The 18,787-nt window shown below is 50.1% G+C and overlaps 1 protein-coding gene across 1 annotated transcript in view; it reads right to left on the bottom strand.

The window, feature by feature from the left end:
• RASGRP2 (RAS guanyl releasing protein 2) overlaps positions 1-18,037 on the bottom strand; it is a 1,313,980-nt gene extending 1,295,943 nt beyond the window's left edge. Inside the window, exon 1 of the mRNA XM_040327755.1 lies at positions 17,759-18,037. The gene's annotated coding sequence lies outside the window, so the exon portion shown is untranslated. The remainder of the gene's footprint in view (positions 1-17,758) is intronic.
• Positions 18,038-18,787: the final 750 nt, after the last annotated feature.

The raw sequence follows: 18,787 nt of genomic DNA on the forward strand, positions 1-18,787 counted from the left end.
ACTGTGCCATCAATTATCACCACTGTGCCATGCCAAATGCAGCCACTGTGCCATCAATTGTCACCACTGTGCCATGCCATCAAAAGCAATCACTGTGCCATCAATTGTCACCACTGTGCCATGCCATCAAACGCAGCCACTGTGCCATCAATTGTAGTTTTGTAAAATAACTCTTTTTATGCTTTTCTACCTTAAATTAATCAAAACAGTTAATGATACAAATTTAAATTTAATTTATATTAATTCACACATACACACCGTCCATCTACTCTTGGTCCGGCCCCCGGGTCCAATATATGAACCCATTGCGGCCCTCGAGTCAAAAAGTTTGCCCACCCCTGATCTAGTGTCTACAATCACTTCTTGGGCTGAATTAATGGTTCAGAGTTGACACCAGCATGTAAATTCTAGTTCCTGCCTGTTTTATTACCATTGTGTCTTCTTATAGGGAAGATGTCTGCTCACTACTTTCAATGTGAGACTAGTCTCACATTGAAAGTAGTGAGCAGACATCTTCCCTGGACATTCACAGACATCTTCCCAAGCCTGGACATTCGCAGTGTACAAACCTCAAATGATGTTAAAAACAAATAGAAGGCCACCACTGGGATAAAGAGGTAAGTAAGCCCCTGGTGGGTGGGAGTGTAGCATTTTTTTTTTTAGATAAACCTTACTCTGCCCTTTAAAGTATTCATAGTCTTAAAATTCTGGTCCAGCTTCTAGCTAGTGCCTAGCTTTTTTTGTTTACCCACAGTACTGACTCTAAATCAAATACATTTGATCTTCCTTTTACTTACTCCAATGCAGGAGATTCTGTAAAAAATCAAGCATAGACATATTCAAATTATGATCTCCATATATTTTGTACCTGTGGGTGTAATTTTCATATTGTCTTAGAAGCTAATCTTGGCCCAGATTCACGTAGAGCGGCGCAAATTAAGTTACTCCAAACGTATGTCATTTGAGTTACGGCGCCTTAATTTTGTGTCGTAAGTGCCGTATCCACAGCGCATTTGCGCCCAAAATTGCGCAAGCGTAACTTAAATCCCGAGGTGTAAGGCGGGGTTATTGCAAGTGGGAAGGAAGTGGGCGTGCTCCATTGTAATGAGCCGTGACCCCATGCAAATGAAGGGCCGGCCGTACTGCGCATGCACGCACGAATCTGCACCTCACTTGGCATGTGCAGAACTCGGCTCGGCGCAATCAGTGAGATAGGTAAAAGGCCAAGCGTACTTATAGGTATATTCACAAAGAGTTAGGCCGGCTTATCTACAGATAAGCCGACCTAACTCTGAATCTAAGCCGGCCTATGTTTAAGTGTATTCTCAAACAGAGATACACTTAAACATACCTAAGATAGGCTGGCTTGCGCCATTCTATCAATGCAATGTTTCTTTTGCCCGCTAGATGGAGCTGCCATTGCGGCCGGCCTAGATTATGTAAATGAGGGGATACGTCGATTCCCGACGATTTACGAGCGTATGCCGGGCCTACACCGTCGAGTTACGTTGTTTCCGTACGCCATAGGCAACTAAAGTTATTCCACCTATGAGGTGTAATAACAATGTTAAGTATGGCCGCCGTTCCCGCCGCGAGGTTCGAATTTTTTAAGTTGTTTGCGCAAGTCGTCCGCGAATCGGGATTTACGTCGTTTACGTACGCGTCTAAATCAATAGGCCCGTACGGCCTACTTAGCCGCAATGCGCACTGGGAAATGTAGTCGCCCGGCGCATGCGCAGTGTAAAAAACTTCAAAAAACGTGAGGTCAAGCCTCATTTCAATAATACACGCCCCCCTCCCAGTCATTTGAATTAGGCGCGCTTACGCCCGCTCGTTTTAGGCTACGCCGCCGAAAATTTGAAGGTAAGTGGTTTGAGAATCACTTCTAACCTAAATAATTTGCGGCGGTGTAGCCTAAAAAAAGTAGGCTAGGCCGTCCTAATTTTAGGCCATTGTGTGTGAATCTACCCATTAGTTTGAGAATCGCCCTGTGTATAAATAGCCCCAGACAAACACACTTCCCTTGCAAAAGTACATCCCTGTGTTCCCCTTTCCTAGAGCAAGTTGCTTTTGCTCTGTCATCTGTTGGTGTGTGTTGGTGAGTTTGGTGTTAGATAAAAGATTTGGAGGAGTAGTAGAGTGTAGTAGCTGTGTTTTTTTTCTAAGTGTATTTTCTGTTTGTTTTTTCTGATTGTTTTTTTTCTGAGTGTATTTTCTGTTTGTTTTTTCGGTGTTTGTTTTTGAGAAGCGCAGGAAGCTTAATTTTTCAAACACAGAAAAGCAGATACTTGCTAGGGCCATCAGCCGTTTCGGGCGTTATTTGCATGGCCCTGAGAGCCGGAACACCACCCCGGCCAGGAGGAAGGAGATCATTAAAAAAATTACTGATCAGATCAATGTGGCGGGGGGAGACGAGGACCCCCAGTGGGATTCAAAAGAAGATCAACGATCTTAGGAGCCTGGTCCGGGACAAGATGGCCAAAATAAATGCCCATGCCACGGGCACTGGAGGAGGCCCACCCTGCTCCGTCAGGCTGACTGAGGAGGAATGGGCAGTGGCCTGGTGTTTCCATAGCCAGCAGCTGGTGGGCCTGCCTGGCTTTCAATCTGATTCTCCTGTGAGGACAGGTAATTTTTGGGTTTTTCTATCTGGTGATTAGCATGTGTGGGTGGGGGAAGGGAAGATGTGCCAAGTGTGTGGATCCTCCAACCTGTGATTGTTTTGTGTCCTCCACATATGGCCAGGAGATTGCTGGGCCATCAGGCCAGGAGATTGCTGGGCCATCAGGCCAGGAGATTGCTGGGCCATCAGGCCAGGCTGCACCATCCCCAGGACAACAGGCTGCAGAAGAGCCCCAAGAATGGCAGGAGTCCCCAGGGGAGGGGAGTGGCCACACCTCCCCTCATGAGGAGGTTGAGGGGGGGAGGATGAGGGGGGGAGGATGGATGAGGATGGAGATTGCCAGGGAAAGCCTTTTGGCTTCGGATGTGTTTCCCCCTGAGGCTACCCCTGAGGCTGGCAGCAGTCAGGCCTCCATCAGGGGTAGCCCCTCCCACTCCTCCCCCAACAGGCCTCCCCCACAAGGGTCTCTCTCTCCCCTCCTCCCAGGCCACAAGACTCAGCTGCAGGCAGGATGGCGACCCAGAGGACCAGGGGGGTGGCCGAGTGTCTGCCGGCCAATCTGCAGAGGGACAATGCCCGGCAGACCCGCCATCTGGGTCAGATCAACCAGACTCTGACCCAGATAGAGGACAGCCTGGGCTCAATTAAGGAGTCACTCACTGATGTGGCCACAAACTCCTTGGCGGTCATCACATGCTTTTGTGAGCTGCAGACCGCAACAACAGGCGTGGCCCAGGAGGTGAGTGCCCTGACCCAGGCTGTCCAGGACAACACCCGGGCTGTCCAGGCCAATACGGCTGCCCTCACTCTGAACAGAATTGCAGTGGCCTTGGAGGGCAGGCCAGCAGGAGGACAGTCACCAGGGGAGGCTCCTCCTTCCCCTGCTCACCCCCCCATGAGTCTCCTCCTTCCCCTGCTCACCCCCCCAGGAGTCTCCCCTGGTTGGCCGTGGGCAGCCCAGGCGTAGCTCTCGCCGCCGCCGTTGACTTTTGGGGTACTTTTTTTTATTTTTATTTTTTTATTTTTTACTATACTGTACTTATGATTTGTTTTATGTGTGTGAATGATGTATGAATGTGGGGGTGGCATTCCTGATTAAATAAGGGGTGTCACCCTCAGTTTTGGTGGAGTAGGGATCCCCAGGACCAGGGAGAAGTGATCCCAGGTCCATGTGAATGATGTATGAATGCAAAGTGACATAATTGGAGCCGTGGCGTTACTGCTCCCGAGTACCATTGGGGGTACCTGGATCTAATCCAATTAGATGTGCATGTGATGTGTCTGTGCTAGGGACCACAGTGGGTGTGCATGCATGCATTCTCATTGTGCCATGATTAATGTGTGTGTTTACTGTGCAAAGATGCATTCTGCGAGGCATCTCCTGGTTGCTGTTCCCTCAGAAGAGGGGGTAACCTCGGTTACTAAAGTCACTAGTATAGTTATGAGCATGGGTGCCCCTGGCATGTTGGCATACAGATTGTTGTCCTGCAAGTGTGTGTGCTCAGCTCTTCCTTAATGGTGTTGCTTTAGCTGACCTTTACACGGCTGGTGCAAAGTTAGGGCTGCTTTTATAAAGTGTAATTTTACACCATGAAACTAGCAGAAGCGCACAGGGCGTAATCTACGCCACACACACTTAATTTTGTGGATCGCCTTATCTCCCTCATTTGCATCTTTGCCTATCAAAACAGCGGTGTGTCTAGCGTATTTTGTGCGCGAGGAAGCGCCGGTGTAATTCTTTTAGGTAGGACGGAATAAAATGGATTTCAGGCGTATCTCGTTTTGAGGATACGGCGCAAAAATACGCGCGGCGCATTTTTCAATTACGCCGCGCATCTCAAGTTAAGTCGGCGCATCTGCTTTGTGAATCTGCGCCCTTGTACACAGTTGAATCATGCTGGAAACATTTCTGTCTCCTTATAGCTCTAGCTCTAATTTAGGATGAACAACTGCGCCCATAAAGAAAAACGGCTGCTGCCTCTTGTTTATTAGGCTACAGAAAGGTCTCTCTGACTAATGTCCCTGGATTAAATGAATATGGAATAATAAGGCCTGATTTATTTGTGCTCTGGTAGGATAAAGCTGCCACAGATTTCAAAAGAAACTATTCATCTGAGATCTATTGTAGCCTGTAGATCGGGAAAGAATTAGTCTCGGTAATACAGTAATATAATAATCCAATGAGGAGATACCGTATACATATATATATATTGCAAGAAAGAACAGCAGACAAGGCCCCCCTCCATACAGTATTATTAGAAGACCCCGATGCTTCCCACCCACGCTCACCAGGATCCGTTTGAAGAGCGCTTTCTCATTGGGCGGGAGGCTGATGCTCGGCATGTCGCGGCCGTTGCTCGCCCCTCCAGTCGGACTCGCCGTTCTGCTCCCTCGTCCGGTTCCCCTCGTGCTGTGGCACGATTCGCCTCCTCCCACGGTAGTTGGTGTGACTACTAGTCTGCTGTGCTGGCCTGTCGGCGGGTGGGCGGCCTCCTCCTGGCGGCTCCGGACTGTGAGGGAGGGAGGAGGAGGGGAGAGGGAGCCGGCGGCCATCCATTATTCAAAAGCCGCGCCTCCTTCTCAGGCTGTTCTGTGATAGGCGGAACAGTTATTTTCCCAGCAGAGCCTCTGTTTAGTGTTCAGCCTATCACGGATGCCCTCTCGTCCGAGGCCGAGGCTGAGGATGAGAAGGCATCCGTGATAGGCTGAACACTAAACAGAGGCTCTGCTGGGAAAATTAGTGTTCCGCCTATCACGAATGGAACAGTCAGAGGGGGAGGCGCGCTTTTTTAATAATGGATGGCCGACGGCGACGCTGAGTGACAGGTAGGTGTAATTACGGTTACGCCGCCCAAGTAATGGGAATGGCGTTGCCGTGAGGGGAAGAGTAATCTGGTAGATTACTCGTTACCCTCAAAAGGGGCTGCGTTAGGTAACAGCGTTTATATAAACGCTGTCACTTACAACACTGCGTACCTGTATGGGGCTTTGCGCAATGGTGCTATTGTGCCGCAGTATATGTATGCGAGCCAGTCGGGAACCAGTTAAACAGCACTATTGCAGTTCCTTTTGGGGTATATTTCAATGCTTTTATTAAAGTTTTTTAATACAAGGTACAAAGATCTCAACTTTTCATTGTGTAGTATACAGCGTATTCAGGGAGTCATACATTGAGTATTCTAATATACTTAATGAATCTCCTTGTTTAGCATACATGGACCATAATCACCTCTTGATGTGGACTGTAACACATTTGCTGAAATAAGTGTGGTATGTAAACCTTTCACAACTAAGAATCCTAAACTGTACACAGTACCACTGCGGTTATGACGCAGCTGTCAGCTACTCCCCCTCTCTGTCAGGTACTCCAGCTACTCCCCCTCTCTGTCAGGTACTCCAGCTACTCCCCCTCTCTGTCAGGTACTCCAGCTACTCCCCCTCTCTGTCAGCTACTCCCCCTCTCTGTCGGGTACTCCCCCTCCCTGTCAGGTACTCCCACTCTCTGTCAATTAATCCCCCTCTCTGTCAGGTACCCCCCTGTCAGGTACCCCCCCTCTGTCAATTACTCCCCCTCTCTGTCAGGTACTCCCCCCCTCTGTCAGCTACTCCCCCTCTCTGTCAGCTACTCCCCCTCTCTGTCAGCTACTCCCCCTCTTTGTCAGCTACTCCCCCTCTCTGTCAGGTACTCCCACCCCTCTGTCAGCTACACCCCCTCTGTCAGACCACCCCCTCTCTTACCACCTTTATCTCTCACCCCTCCTCCCTCTCAGCCCCCTTCTCTTTCTCATCCCACTCCCCCTTACACCCTTAATCCCCTCCCCCTCTCTCTTTCTCACCCCCTCTCTCTTCTGCCTTCTTACCCCCTTACCTCCCCCTTTCTCACCTCCCTCCCCCACCTCTTTTCCCCCCTTAGGGGATGAGGGCCTAATGATTACTAACAACGGCCCTGTGAGTAAGTGCACAAGTTCGGATGTTTTGATTCCTGTGTCCTGCCGACACACTGGGCACAGCGATGCAGCACCTGCCTCTACTTTGCCTTCTCTCCAAGCCCCGACCACTCAATGGAAGTAAAGAAGAACAATAGCACTACAGTAGAGCAGCTTCGCTCCGGATCCCACACTTCCTGGCGCAAAATGGCTCTCGGTAAGGCAGTCTAATGTGGGTCTTTAGGAGTAGGGGACACTGATGAGGGGGCAGGGGGGTTCCCTGATCTAATAGAGGTCTATAAGGGGAGGTGCAGATATAAGGGGACCTAATTGGGGTCCTCTATGGGGGACCCCTAAATTATGGAGGGGGTAACACTGAGCCATATTTTATGAAGGGGGGTGACAATGACCCCTGTGTTATAGGAGGTAACACTGTCCAATAAAGCATGCCGCATTATTGCTCTCCTTAGTGCACCCAGGTCTTTACAATCCTATAGCGTATATATCACAAAAATTGCCATGCGCCGCTAAAGTGTTCGGGCTTGGCTTAAAGAAAAGGTGGCAACCCTAGCCTTAGCGTATGTTTCACCTGCTGGAAAGAACCAGCTCCCCATCCGACTATCGGGGGAGTCTGTTTCCTCCAGTTGCCTGTTTCCTCCATAGCCTAAGTAGACAATGAAACAAACATCGAAACCCAATAATATTTTTTTTTAAAAGAGGCGGGGTGAAACAAAGTACAGAAGAATTGTAGAGGAGAGAGCAAAGAAGGAAAAGTTGGGGGGGGGGGCTACGGCTCCGTTCCCAGATACCCATCTAACGATAATAGGTTTAGTGTGTGAAAGGCAGGGCCGGACTTAACATTGGGCTTGACTGGGCTCAAGCCCATGGGCCCCGCCCCGGCACCCTGCCCGTTTACGTTTTACTGAAGGGAACTGTTATCTATGATTTTCCCAGAACGCATCATCTTTTCCACTTATTTTCAACTGCCACATCAGTTGAGAAGCGTCCTGGACGGAAGATTTACTGTTCCGGTGTCACTGGGTAGTGGTACGGCCCCTCACTTCCTGTTTCCCCTGCCAGCATCGCAGCCGGTCTGACGTCACTGGCAGGTGCGACCATCGGCTGTCCCCACGGAGCTCACCGGCACCGCTTCTTTCTTTCCATCCATCGGGGGCTGGGCGCCATCCAACCCGGAGACGAGTCACTCGATGTAAGCTCATCACCCAACGGGAATTCAAGACCCTCTACACAACGACTGTACTAACGTCAGGTAAGTCACCAAAAATACCTACCTATATCACCAGCATCAGGTTAGCAACAGTGCCTCATACCTCTGTCAGTGCTGCCTATATCAGTGAAATGCATAACTTTCTATACTGCAGATCTTCTCTGTGTCATGCATAACGTTATATACTGCTCCAGGTCAGTGCCTCACACCTTACTAATTGCAATTTTATCCTCAGTGCCTCTGTCAGTGTGTTTTTATGGTCTGTGCCTTATGCCTCATTCAGTGCTAGGTGGAACTTTTTTTATGGTAAGTGCTTCAGGCTTCTGTTAGTGCAAGGTGCAACTTTATAGTAGTCTGATGCCTCTGTCAGTGCAAGGTGCAACTCTGACCAATGCTCTCTTGCCCTAGTCAGTGCCTCGCTAAGAGCCATGCATAACTATATACTGCATGAGTGCCCAATGCCTCGCTCGGTGCAAGGTGCCATTTTGTGGTTAGTGCCCCTCTCAGTCCAACCTTTTAACCTTTTGGTATGTGCCTCATGCCTCACTCACTGCAATGTTCAACATAATGTTTTGTGTTCGTTGTCTCTGTCAGTGCAGGGTGCATATTTATGGTCAGAGCCCCCATGCCCCTGCCAGTGCCAACTTAGGGTCAGTGCCCTCATGCCCCTGTCAGTACCACTTTATATATTTATTTTTATTGTGGTGTAGGATCTGGGCCTGCTGTCCCTCCATCTCTCTCTCTCTCTCTCTCTCTCTCCCCCCCTTTCTCTCCCTCTTTATTTCTCTCACTCTTTCCTTCTTTCTCCCTTTATCCCTCATTCATCTCAGACTCTAACCACACACCCTTCGAGCCACGCCCACTATTTTGTGTAAACCACGCCCATTTTTCGTAATGTATCGAAGGTAGGGCCCAAAAGTGACTCAAGCCCAGGGGCCCCCACCACCCTAAGTCCTGCCCTGGTGAAAGGTTTTAAATAAATAAATAAAACCTGATCATTGTTTGTGTTATATGGTTTGTCTCAACCCTCTAACTGCTATATCTGCAGGGCAGTTAGATCTGTTGAAAACTAACAGACTTTCTGGCAGGATCACCAGGTGAAAATAAAAGAAAGGAAGGCTAAAAAACAAAACAAATTCAGCATTTCAAATCTTAGAATTGGTAAGCTGCAATATGTTAACCACTTCAGCCCCGGAATGTTTTACCCTCTTAATGATCAGGCCATTTTTTGTGATATGTCCTGCATTACTTTAACTGACAACTGCGACTCTGTACCCAAATAAAATGTATGTCTTTTTTTCCCCACAAATAGAGCTTTCGTTTGGTGGTATTTGATCACCTCTGCGGCTTTTATTTTTTGCACTATAAACAAAAAAATACCAACAATTATTTTTTACTTTCTGTTATAAAACACATCCAATAATAATTAAAAAAAAAATCGAATTTCTTCATCAATTTAGGCCAATATGTATTCTGCTACAAAATCCCAATAAGCATATATTGATTAGTTTGAGTAAAAGTTATAGCATCTACAAACTATGAGATATTTTTAGGGACTTTTTATTTTTTTTATTGTTTTTACTCGTGATGGCAGCGATCAGTGATTTTTGGCTGAACTGCGACATTGCGGCGGACAAATCTGACACTAAGATACTTTTTGGGGAACAGTGACACTGACACTGGCAGGGAAGGGGTTAACATCAGGGGCAATCAAAAGGTTAAGTGTGCTGATAAGGAGTGCTTTCTTACTGTGGGGGGAATACTGTGACTGGAGGAAAACAGAGATCTGTGTTTCTGATTAGCAAAAACACAAGATCTCCAGTTTACATAGGCAGACAGCCATTCTGCCTTTCCTCTGAACGTTTGCGAGTGGCCAGGGCCATTCCGGCCGCCAGACCCACTGATTGGCTCCCACTGTGTCCAATCACAGCAGAAGAGGGTCGCCAGCGGTGCGTGTGCACCCCAGACCTCGTGCACAAAATCACATACAAGTATGTGATTTTGCGCAGCCGGGCTACACTGCCACAGTATATATGTGGCGGGCAGTCCGGAAACCATTAAAGTGATTGTAAATGTTATTTTTTTAAACTAACAAAAATGTTATACTTACCTGCTCTGTACAAGGGTTTTGCACAGAGCAGCTCTGATCCGCTTCTTCTGGGGTGCCCCCCGGCGGTGCTCCTGGATCCTCCTCTTCATTGGGTGCCCCCACAGAGAGACGCTTTCAAGGGGGGCACCTGTGCAAACATGCTCATGAGTCCCGCTGCTGCATTCTTTGACACAGACAGAAGAACTCTGCCTCGCCCCCGCTCCAGTGTCACTGGATTCGACTGACAGCAGCAGGAACCAATATCTCCCGCTGCTATCAATCTATCCAATGAGGACAGAGACAGCTGGGCTTGTGCACATCGCTGGAACGGAAAGGCTCAGATAAGAAAGATAGGGGACTCTGGGGGCAGCTGCAGCACAGAAGCTTTTTCACCTTCATGTATGAATGCATGAAGGTGAAAAACATGGAGACTTTACAACCCATTAAAATGTTTGCTTTTTGGTTTATACCACTTTAAGTTTGCATAAAATCCTTACAATTTATGTAATTTGTGTGTAGAGACCAGGAAATGTGAATTTTCACTTTAGGTACATGAAAACTAATGAAAACAGATATAAAGGAATTTGATACAAAGTGTTAGAATATACATTTTGTTTTGAGGCTTAAATATGTGAATACAAAAATTCTCTATTTCTCTATTTTATTTGGCTAAAGTACAGGTGTCAAACACAAGGCCCGTAGGCCGAATCCGGCACTCCAGGCCATTTCATGTGGCCCTCGCACATCTCCTGCAGCTGTACTTTCTGCTTTCAAGCAATGCATTTATCTTACCAGCAGCAGCATAAGGAAAGGGGGGTGCACTGTGATGTAAGGAAGAATGGGGGACTCAACTTCTGATGGTGGGTTGGCTCTTGACATCTATTGTAAGGGGAGGGGATGCACTGGACATCAAATCTTACAGATACAACTGGCCCTTTTGAGGACAATCATAATGCTGATGCGGCCCACAATGAAATTGAGTTTAACACCCCTGGGCTAAAGCATTCTCAGAAATTGTACACACACAGCAAGCACTCCTATATAAAGAGAAGCCCGGAGCATGAAGCGCAGTGGAATAGTGTAGGGCGGGCATGACTAGGTGCTTGGGACACAAGGGGTTACTAGCTGGGGAGGAAAAAAGGGATAGGCAGGGGGCTGGGCATTAGTTTCCCGGGCTCTGGGAGTTTATTTAAGAAGGGGGCGGAGCTACAGGGATCAGCATCGTGGGGGGAAGACAAGGAAGGAGGCAGTTTTTTGCTCTGCTCCTTCACAGCCAAGATGTCACAGGTAGATCTGATGTTAGCCAGACTCCGGGCCAGGGCAGCGGAGAGGGGTCCCCAGTGGTTGGAGGCACAGATCGGCGGGCTGATCGAGGACCAGGCAGGGGGGTCTATGGAACCGGCGACTCGCGCTCGGCAATCGCGGCCGCCGGTGCGCTACTCGCCCGAGGTGTCGGGGCGATCCAGGAGGGCAGCAAGGAGTCCAGCGGAAGACCCGTCGCCCCCGCCGGCGAAGCGGTCGCAGCTGTCGGCCGGTGGGGAGTCCGGTCGGTACCCTCGTGGTCGGAGGAGCTCGGGAGGCGGGGCCTACGGTCGGGATTGCGCCCGGTCCTCACCGGGAAGAGGGAGTCAGCAGCACAGGCCAGCAGCACCCAGCGCAAGTGTGGGTTCCGAAGGAGAGGCCCGTCGAGGGACAGGGGGGGACAGCGGGCCGTCCATCCGCGCGGCAGCTGCATCAGGGGCTCGGGGGCAGCAAGCACAGGACAGTAGTGAGGAGCAGCAAGTGACCAGGCCACAGAGCAAGGGGGGGAGGGGGGGCCAAGCTAAGAAGATTCCAGCAGAGGTTCGATCCAGGCATTCCCTGGGGTCTGCGGCTCCCAGATCTCCTTCACCTGGGGGGCCACAAGTGCCGTGCAGTGCAGCTGAGGACCGGTCGGAGGGCGAGGTGTCCGAGGACGAGGAGGATGTCGTGCGACAACCACCGGTGGATGTAGCGGCGGCGGCTGATGGTGCGGTTCCCAGGCAGCCAGGTAAGACTACCTCCTTACCTACTCTTGATTTCACTAATGCTTTGTGTACCTTATTGGGGGTGGGGGGGGTTAACCCGGGGGCTGCTGGTGCGGTTGCACGGGGACCGGTGGCGCCTGTGGCTGCGGGGGCGGTTCCCGCCGCTCCGGGGGTCCCGGGCCAGATGCAGGACCTGCTGGGGGGTCTGCGGGACCTGTTGCAGCGCTTTGCTGGGGGTCCTGCGGTGCCGCCGCAGGTCGCACCATGGGTGGGTGGGAGTGGGGACAATGGGGGGGCAGCGGCTGCTCCAGCGGCGGTGGCGGTCGTCCCCCTCGTCAGCGTGACAGCGGCTGTTCCGGCAGGCAGTGTAGCGGGGGACACAAATAAAGATAAGTCAGCGGCGGCCAGGGCAGATATTGTTAGGATTGCTGATGCGGCAAAATGTGAGGTATATGTATGTTTTGAGGGTCCCCTAGGTTCGCATTTGAAGCCAGAGGTGAGAGAAAAAATCGTTAAGGGTGAGTATGTGGAAATTTTTTCCTTGCTTCCTCTGGAAAAATTTAATTTAGACAGGGTGAAGCCCGATGACTCTAAGAAAGAGGACGAGGAGAAGAGGCGTTATCGCCTCATCCCTCGCACCTTTGGAAATTGGTTACAGGCTTATGCAATACTGGCCAGTGTCATTGGCGACAAGAAGCCGGAACACTGTGCGGCATTGTTTTGCTACATGGATGCGATCGGGGAGGCGCACCGCGTGTACGGGGGTACGGGGTGGCTGCGTTACGACGAGCAATTCCGGCAGCGTATGGCGGTACGGCCGTCAATTAGGTGGGACCATAAGGATATTACCTTGTGGATGCGGCTTATGTCTGCGCCGCGGGCGTCGGGCCAGTTTTTTCAGGGGGGGGCCGGGGGGGCCGCAGCCTCGGGACCGTCGGCCGGAAAAAAGTGGGGAGTCTGTTGGCAGTTTAACGAGGGATCCTGCAAGTTTGGAGGGTCCTGTCGTTTCAAACATGAATACTCGGGTTGCGGAGGTACCCACCCCCTATCCAAATGCTTCAAGCGGGGCAGGCGGGGGGGAGACTCTGCGGGAAAGGGGGGTGACGCCGGTGAAAGTGGAAAGGATGCGTCCTTTTCTAGATAGGTACCCGGACGTCGCAGCGGCTCGGTTACTGACGGCGGGTTTTACGGAGGGGTTTCGCATTCCATGTAATTTGACGACGGCGCCACCGCTGGCGGGAAATTTGCGATCCGCTTTGGAACACCCGGAGATAGTTACGGAAAAATTGGGAAAAGAGGTGGCGCTGGGACGGATGGGGGGGCCATTTCGGGAACAACCAATGAGGGATTTGGTGGTTTCTCCATTGGGGGTGGTGCCCAAGAAGGAACCCAACAAATTCCGCCTCATTCACCACCTCTCTTTTCCGAAGGGGGGGTCGGTGAATGATGCCATTGATCCTGAAGCATGTACGGTGTCATACACGTCGTTTGATGCGGCAGTGAGCTGGGTGCGGAGGTATGGAAAGGGGGCACTCATGGCAAAATCGGACATTGAGGCTGCATTCCGACTGCTACCGGTACACCCAGACAGTTTTCGCCTGTTGGGCTGTCGGTGGCAGGAGGAATTTTATGTGGATCGATGTCTGCCCATGGGTTGCTCCATTTCATGTGCGTTTTTCGAAACGTTCAGCTCTTTCTTGGAATGGGTGGTCCGGGACGTGGCAAGGGTGGACTCGGTGGTCCACTATTTGGATGACTTCTTGTGCGTGGGACCCCCTTCCTCCAGAGTGTGTGCGATTCTATTGGCGACATTGCAGCACATTGCGGGAAGATTTGGGGTCCCCTTGGCGGCGGACAAGACGGAAGGCACTACGACGGAGCTCAGTTTTCTGGGGATCGTGATCGATTCCCAGGCAATGGAGTGCCGTCTGCCGCCGGACAAAGTGGAGAACCTCAGGCAAGTGATCAGGGACTTCCTAGGACGCAGCAAGGTCACGTTGAGGGAATTGCAATCATTGCTGGGAAAGTTCAATTTTGCATGTAGGATCATCCCCATGGGGAGGGTGTTTTGCCGACGGCTGTCGGCGGCCACCGCGGGAGCAAAATCGCCTAAACACTTTATAAGATTGACCAGGGAACTGAAAGAGGATCTTAGGGTGTGGCACACTTTTTTGGAGACGTTTAATGGGCGGTCGGTGTGGATGGAGGGGCCGGTCAGTAATTTCGATTTGGACTTGGTCACGGATGCGGCGGGGTCAACGGGGTATGGGGCCTTTTTTCGGGGTCGTTGGAGTGCGGAACCTTGGCCAGATTCATGGAGGGCGGCGGGTTTACTCAAGAACCTAGTGCTGCTGGAATTGTTTCCAGTGGTTCTGGCAATGGAATTGTGGGGGGAAGAGTGGAAGAATCGGAAGGTGAGACTGAATTGCGACAATATGGGGGTAGTGCAGGTCATCAACCGGATCTCCGCTTCATCCTTGCCGGTGGTCCGGTTGCTGAGACATTTGGTGTTGCGGTGCCTACAGTGTAATGTTTTTCTGTATGCGGTGCACATACCGGGGGTGGACAACACGCTGGCTGACTCTCTGTCTCGTTTTCAGTGGGGCAGGTTCAGGGAGTTGGCTCCTACGGCAGAGCGGACCGGGGTGCCGTGCCCGGCGTGGCTGTGGGACACTGCTTTGGACTTGCCGCGCGTTGGATCCAACGGTCGGTGAGTGGGGCGACGTGGACGGCGTACTCTAGAGTCTGGGGGGAGTGGTTCGAGTTTTTGCGACAGGTGGGAGTTGACGTAGGAGATGGGGGTATGGAAGGGGGATGGTTGGTGCTATATTTTGTGTCCAGGCACATGGAGGATGGGGGGTCGGTTTCCGCCATTGAGCGCAAGCTGGCGGGTTTGGCATTTCTCTTTAAGTTGCAGGGGTTGCAGGATTTTACTAAAACTTTTTGGGTAAAACAAACGGTGAAGGGTTATAGGAAAGGAAAGGTAAGGAGGGATTCGCGTAGGCCGGTGTCATTCGCAGTGCTTCAAGCGATCTGCGGCAAACTGGGGGAGGTGTGCGCGTCAGGATACGAGGGGATACTTTTTAGGGCGGTTTTCGCGGTCGCATTTTTTGGGGCTTTTAGGTTGGGAGAATTAGTTAGCCCATCTAAGTCAGTGGCTGGGGGGTTTGGTTTTCAGGATGTTCGAGTGGAGGGAAGAAGCGTTGTGATAATGCTGCGCCGGTCCAAGACGGACCAGGCAGGGAGGGGAACACGGGTGGTGCTCTATGCATTGCCGGGTTCCGAGGTGTGTCCGGTGAGAGCGGTCGAGGAATTTTTAGGAGTACGCCCGGTAGGGTTGGGGGCATTTTTTGCGCACAGGGACGGGACGTTTTTGTCAAGATTTCAATTTGTGACAGTGTTCAGAAAATGTTTGTGTGCTGCGGGGTATGACGGACAACGGTACGCTTCGCACTCCTTCCGCATCGGGGCGGCCACTGAGGCTGCACGGTGCGGGTTGGATGAGGCGGCCGTTAAGAAAATAGGTAGGTGGGAATCTAGGAGATTCCGATCTTACGTGCGTCCGCACTTGCTGGCTGATTGAGTGAGAGGAGGGGGACAATGGGACACGGACAAAGGGATGTGTCGGGGCTGGTGTTTGTACAGTGGAGAAGTTGGAGGTTTGTTGGTGTTATGTGCTACATGAAATCGTTTTTATTTTCAGATTGCAGCTTCCCGTGCCTCGTTTGGATTGTAGGGCACTCTTACGTGTTCTGGGGTGCCAGGAGAGCAGACGCCCGACCGGATGGCAGGCAATTGGGCATTTCCAGGCGGGAGGCATGCGTACGCTGGTTGGGTTTTAGGGGGATGGAATGGAGTAGGGTGGTTCCTGAGGTCAGCCATTACGCCCGGCTCGATCGCCCCCCGGATGTGCTGGTCCTGCATGTGGGGGGAAACGACTTGGGTGTCCGGCCGATGGCGGAACTGATAATGGCAGTCAAGGCGGACTTTATGTCCCTGAGAATGTCCTTCCCAGGTTTAATAGTAGTCTGGTCGGATATGGTAGTGAGGACGGCCTGGCGTACTGCTAGATCAGTGGATAGGCTGAACAAGGCTCGCATAAAGGTCAACCAGGTGGTGGGGAGGTTCGTGGCACGTAATGGGGGGCTAGTGATACGGCACTCTGAGTTGGAGAGGGATGTGGGACTGTTTCATAGAGGGGACGGCGTCCACCTTTCTGATATTGGGATCGATTTGTGGGCCTTGGGGTTTGAAGATGGAATCCGTAGGGCCCTCCGGGTGTGGGGTGGCCCTCGAGGCTAAGGGGTTAACCTCTCAGGCTGTGGCGGTGTCAGGTGGTCTCCAGGAGGTCAAAAAAGGAACAGTATGAAGGAAGTGTGGGGGTCCAGCGGTTATGGACCCTCTCCGTATTCCACCGGAATGGTGTCCGCTGGAACACGGAAATTTGTGTACTGCGGGATAGGGGGTGTTGGTATGCCTTTAAGGCTGGCGGTTGGTTTTTGATTACGTCCCTCAGGATATTGGAAAATGTTATGTGTGTGTTACCTCTTTTTGACCACATGTCTGTATATGGTTGCCATTTTTTATATGGCTGTTGTAAAATCTGTTATATTTGAAAATAATGTAAAGTTAATAAAAGGTATTTATGGTACAAATGGTTAATAAAATTATGGCTGCTATGGCCAATTTTTCTCCATCTCAGGTGTTGCCTCAGTTTTCTTCTAATTTAGTGTACAGAAAGGGGGGGGGGGTTATGGTTTGTGGTCCTAATGGGTTATTATGGGTATCCAGGCTACCTGAGTCAAGAGAAGCCCGGAGCATGAAGCGCAGTGGAATAGTGTAGGGCGGGCATGACTAGGTGCTTGGGACACAAGGGGTTACTAGCTGGGGAGGAAAAAAGGGATAGGCAGGGGGCTGGGCATTAGTTTCCCGGGCTCTGGGAGTTTATTTAAGAAGGGGGCGGAGCTACAGGGATCAGCATCGTGGGGGGAAGACAAGGAAGGAGGCAGTTTTCCCACCCACCCTCCCTGTTTTTTGTCTCGTTTGTGTTGTGCGTGTGTGTTCTTCTTTTGCAGATCATGGATGCAGGTCGTCATAGCAGTAGGAATAGTGGCGGTGTCAGGTGGTCTCCAGGAGGTCAAAAAAGGAACAGTATGAAGGAAGTGTGGGGGTCCAGCGGTTATGGACCCTCTCCGTATTCCACCGGAATGGTGTCCGCTGGAACACGGAAATTTGTGTACTGCGGGATAGGGGGTGTTGGTATGCCTTTAAGGCTGGCGGTTGGTTTTTGATTACGTCCCGCAGGATATTGGAAAATGTTATGTGTGTGTTACCTCTTTTTGACCACATGTCTGTATATGGTTGCCATTTTTTATATGGCTGTTGTAAAATCTGTTATATTTGAAAATAATGTAAAGTTAATAAAAGGTATTTATGGTACAAATGGTTAATAAAATTATGGCTGCTATGGCCAATTTTTCTCCATCTCAGGTGTTGCCTCAGTTTTCTTCTAATTTAGTGTACAGAAAGGGGGGGGGGGGGTTATGGTTTGTGGTCCTAATGGGTTATTATGGGTATCCAGGCTACCTGAGTCATGTGATTAATATGAAATAATATAACACAAATGCTTCACATTTATCATTCATAATTGGATGACACATGTTACATGGAGATTATGAGTGTTCAGTGATAATTTTTTTAAATGTAAACTGGTTAAGATGCACACATCTTTAAAACAATACTCAAGATATAATATAACATTTAACAACTTCTGTTAAATTACAGATGGCACTCAAACTTATCATGCTAGAAAAACATATAGCCAACATTATAATATAAGAATATCCATTTAATTTACTATTTAACCCAGAACAGCACCCTCCCTACCTTATTCCAGCAGTTGTGTCAGGACACAGCCCCTCTATGCACTGCCCAAAATACTATGATAACATTTGAGTTACACTTCCTCCCTGTGCATCTGGGCAGGAAACTGCAGTAGATAATCAGCATACTGAAGTGAACCCAGCTACATCCTTCTCTAAATTTGGGCATCTGCTCTGTCAAGTCAGCTACCCCTTTTGTCAGCACACAAAAGAATGCTGAAATAGTTCCACAAAGAAGAACAATTTTTGTCACCTAAATTAATTAAGTGACATTACACATACACTTTAATACATAAAAACAATTGTCATTATTCTATCCTATTTAACACCAGAATGATGCTTCAGTATGTTAGGGCAGAGCTTTCACTAGAAAAAAAAAAAAAAAATTAAATCCTGCATCTCCCTTTATCTGCTTCTATCCTGACTGGACCTTTACCACTTTAAAAGAATGAGCAGTAGGCCAATTGCATAGTTGCCAACATTTCCAAAACATTTTAGGGACACTTTTTACCTGAAAGCCAGTGTAGATGGAGCAGTATATTATTTGGGGTGGGGCATTCATTTTGTGGTTGTGACCAAAGTGAAATTTTGCAAAGCGTGTCGCAGTGAAAATTGGACGTAGTTTAAATTTGCGCTAAATATTGGGCACGGCTTCAAGGGGGTGTGGCTAAATTAAGTCTGAGATTTTCTTGGAACCGCCGTGCAATTTTGCTCTGGGTCAGAGACTGTTGGCGCAGTGGTGTCGCAAGGCAGTGGGGTGGGGAGTGCAGGCCGCACCAGCAGACACCCGTGGGCAGTGGAACCGCTAATGCCGAATGGTCCTCACCCTTACACTGCGTCTCTCACATCTCGCCGGTTGTCTCACACAGTGGAAGGGAACTGAAGCTGCCTCTCCCTCCTCTCTGTTTACATTTACAGGAGGGGGAGGCGGCTTAGGACTACTCCACTGTGTGAGAGAGAGAGAAGGTGTCCAAGGAACACACACGCTGTTCTGATTTCTGTAAAGTTTAATGTAATGCAAATGTACATGTGC

The sequence above is a fragment of the Rana temporaria genome, chromosome 11, assembly GCF_905171775.1.
Source record: "Rana temporaria chromosome 11, aRanTem1.1, whole genome shotgun sequence".
Taxonomy (NCBI): Eukaryota; Metazoa; Chordata; class Amphibia; order Anura; family Ranidae; genus Rana; species Rana temporaria.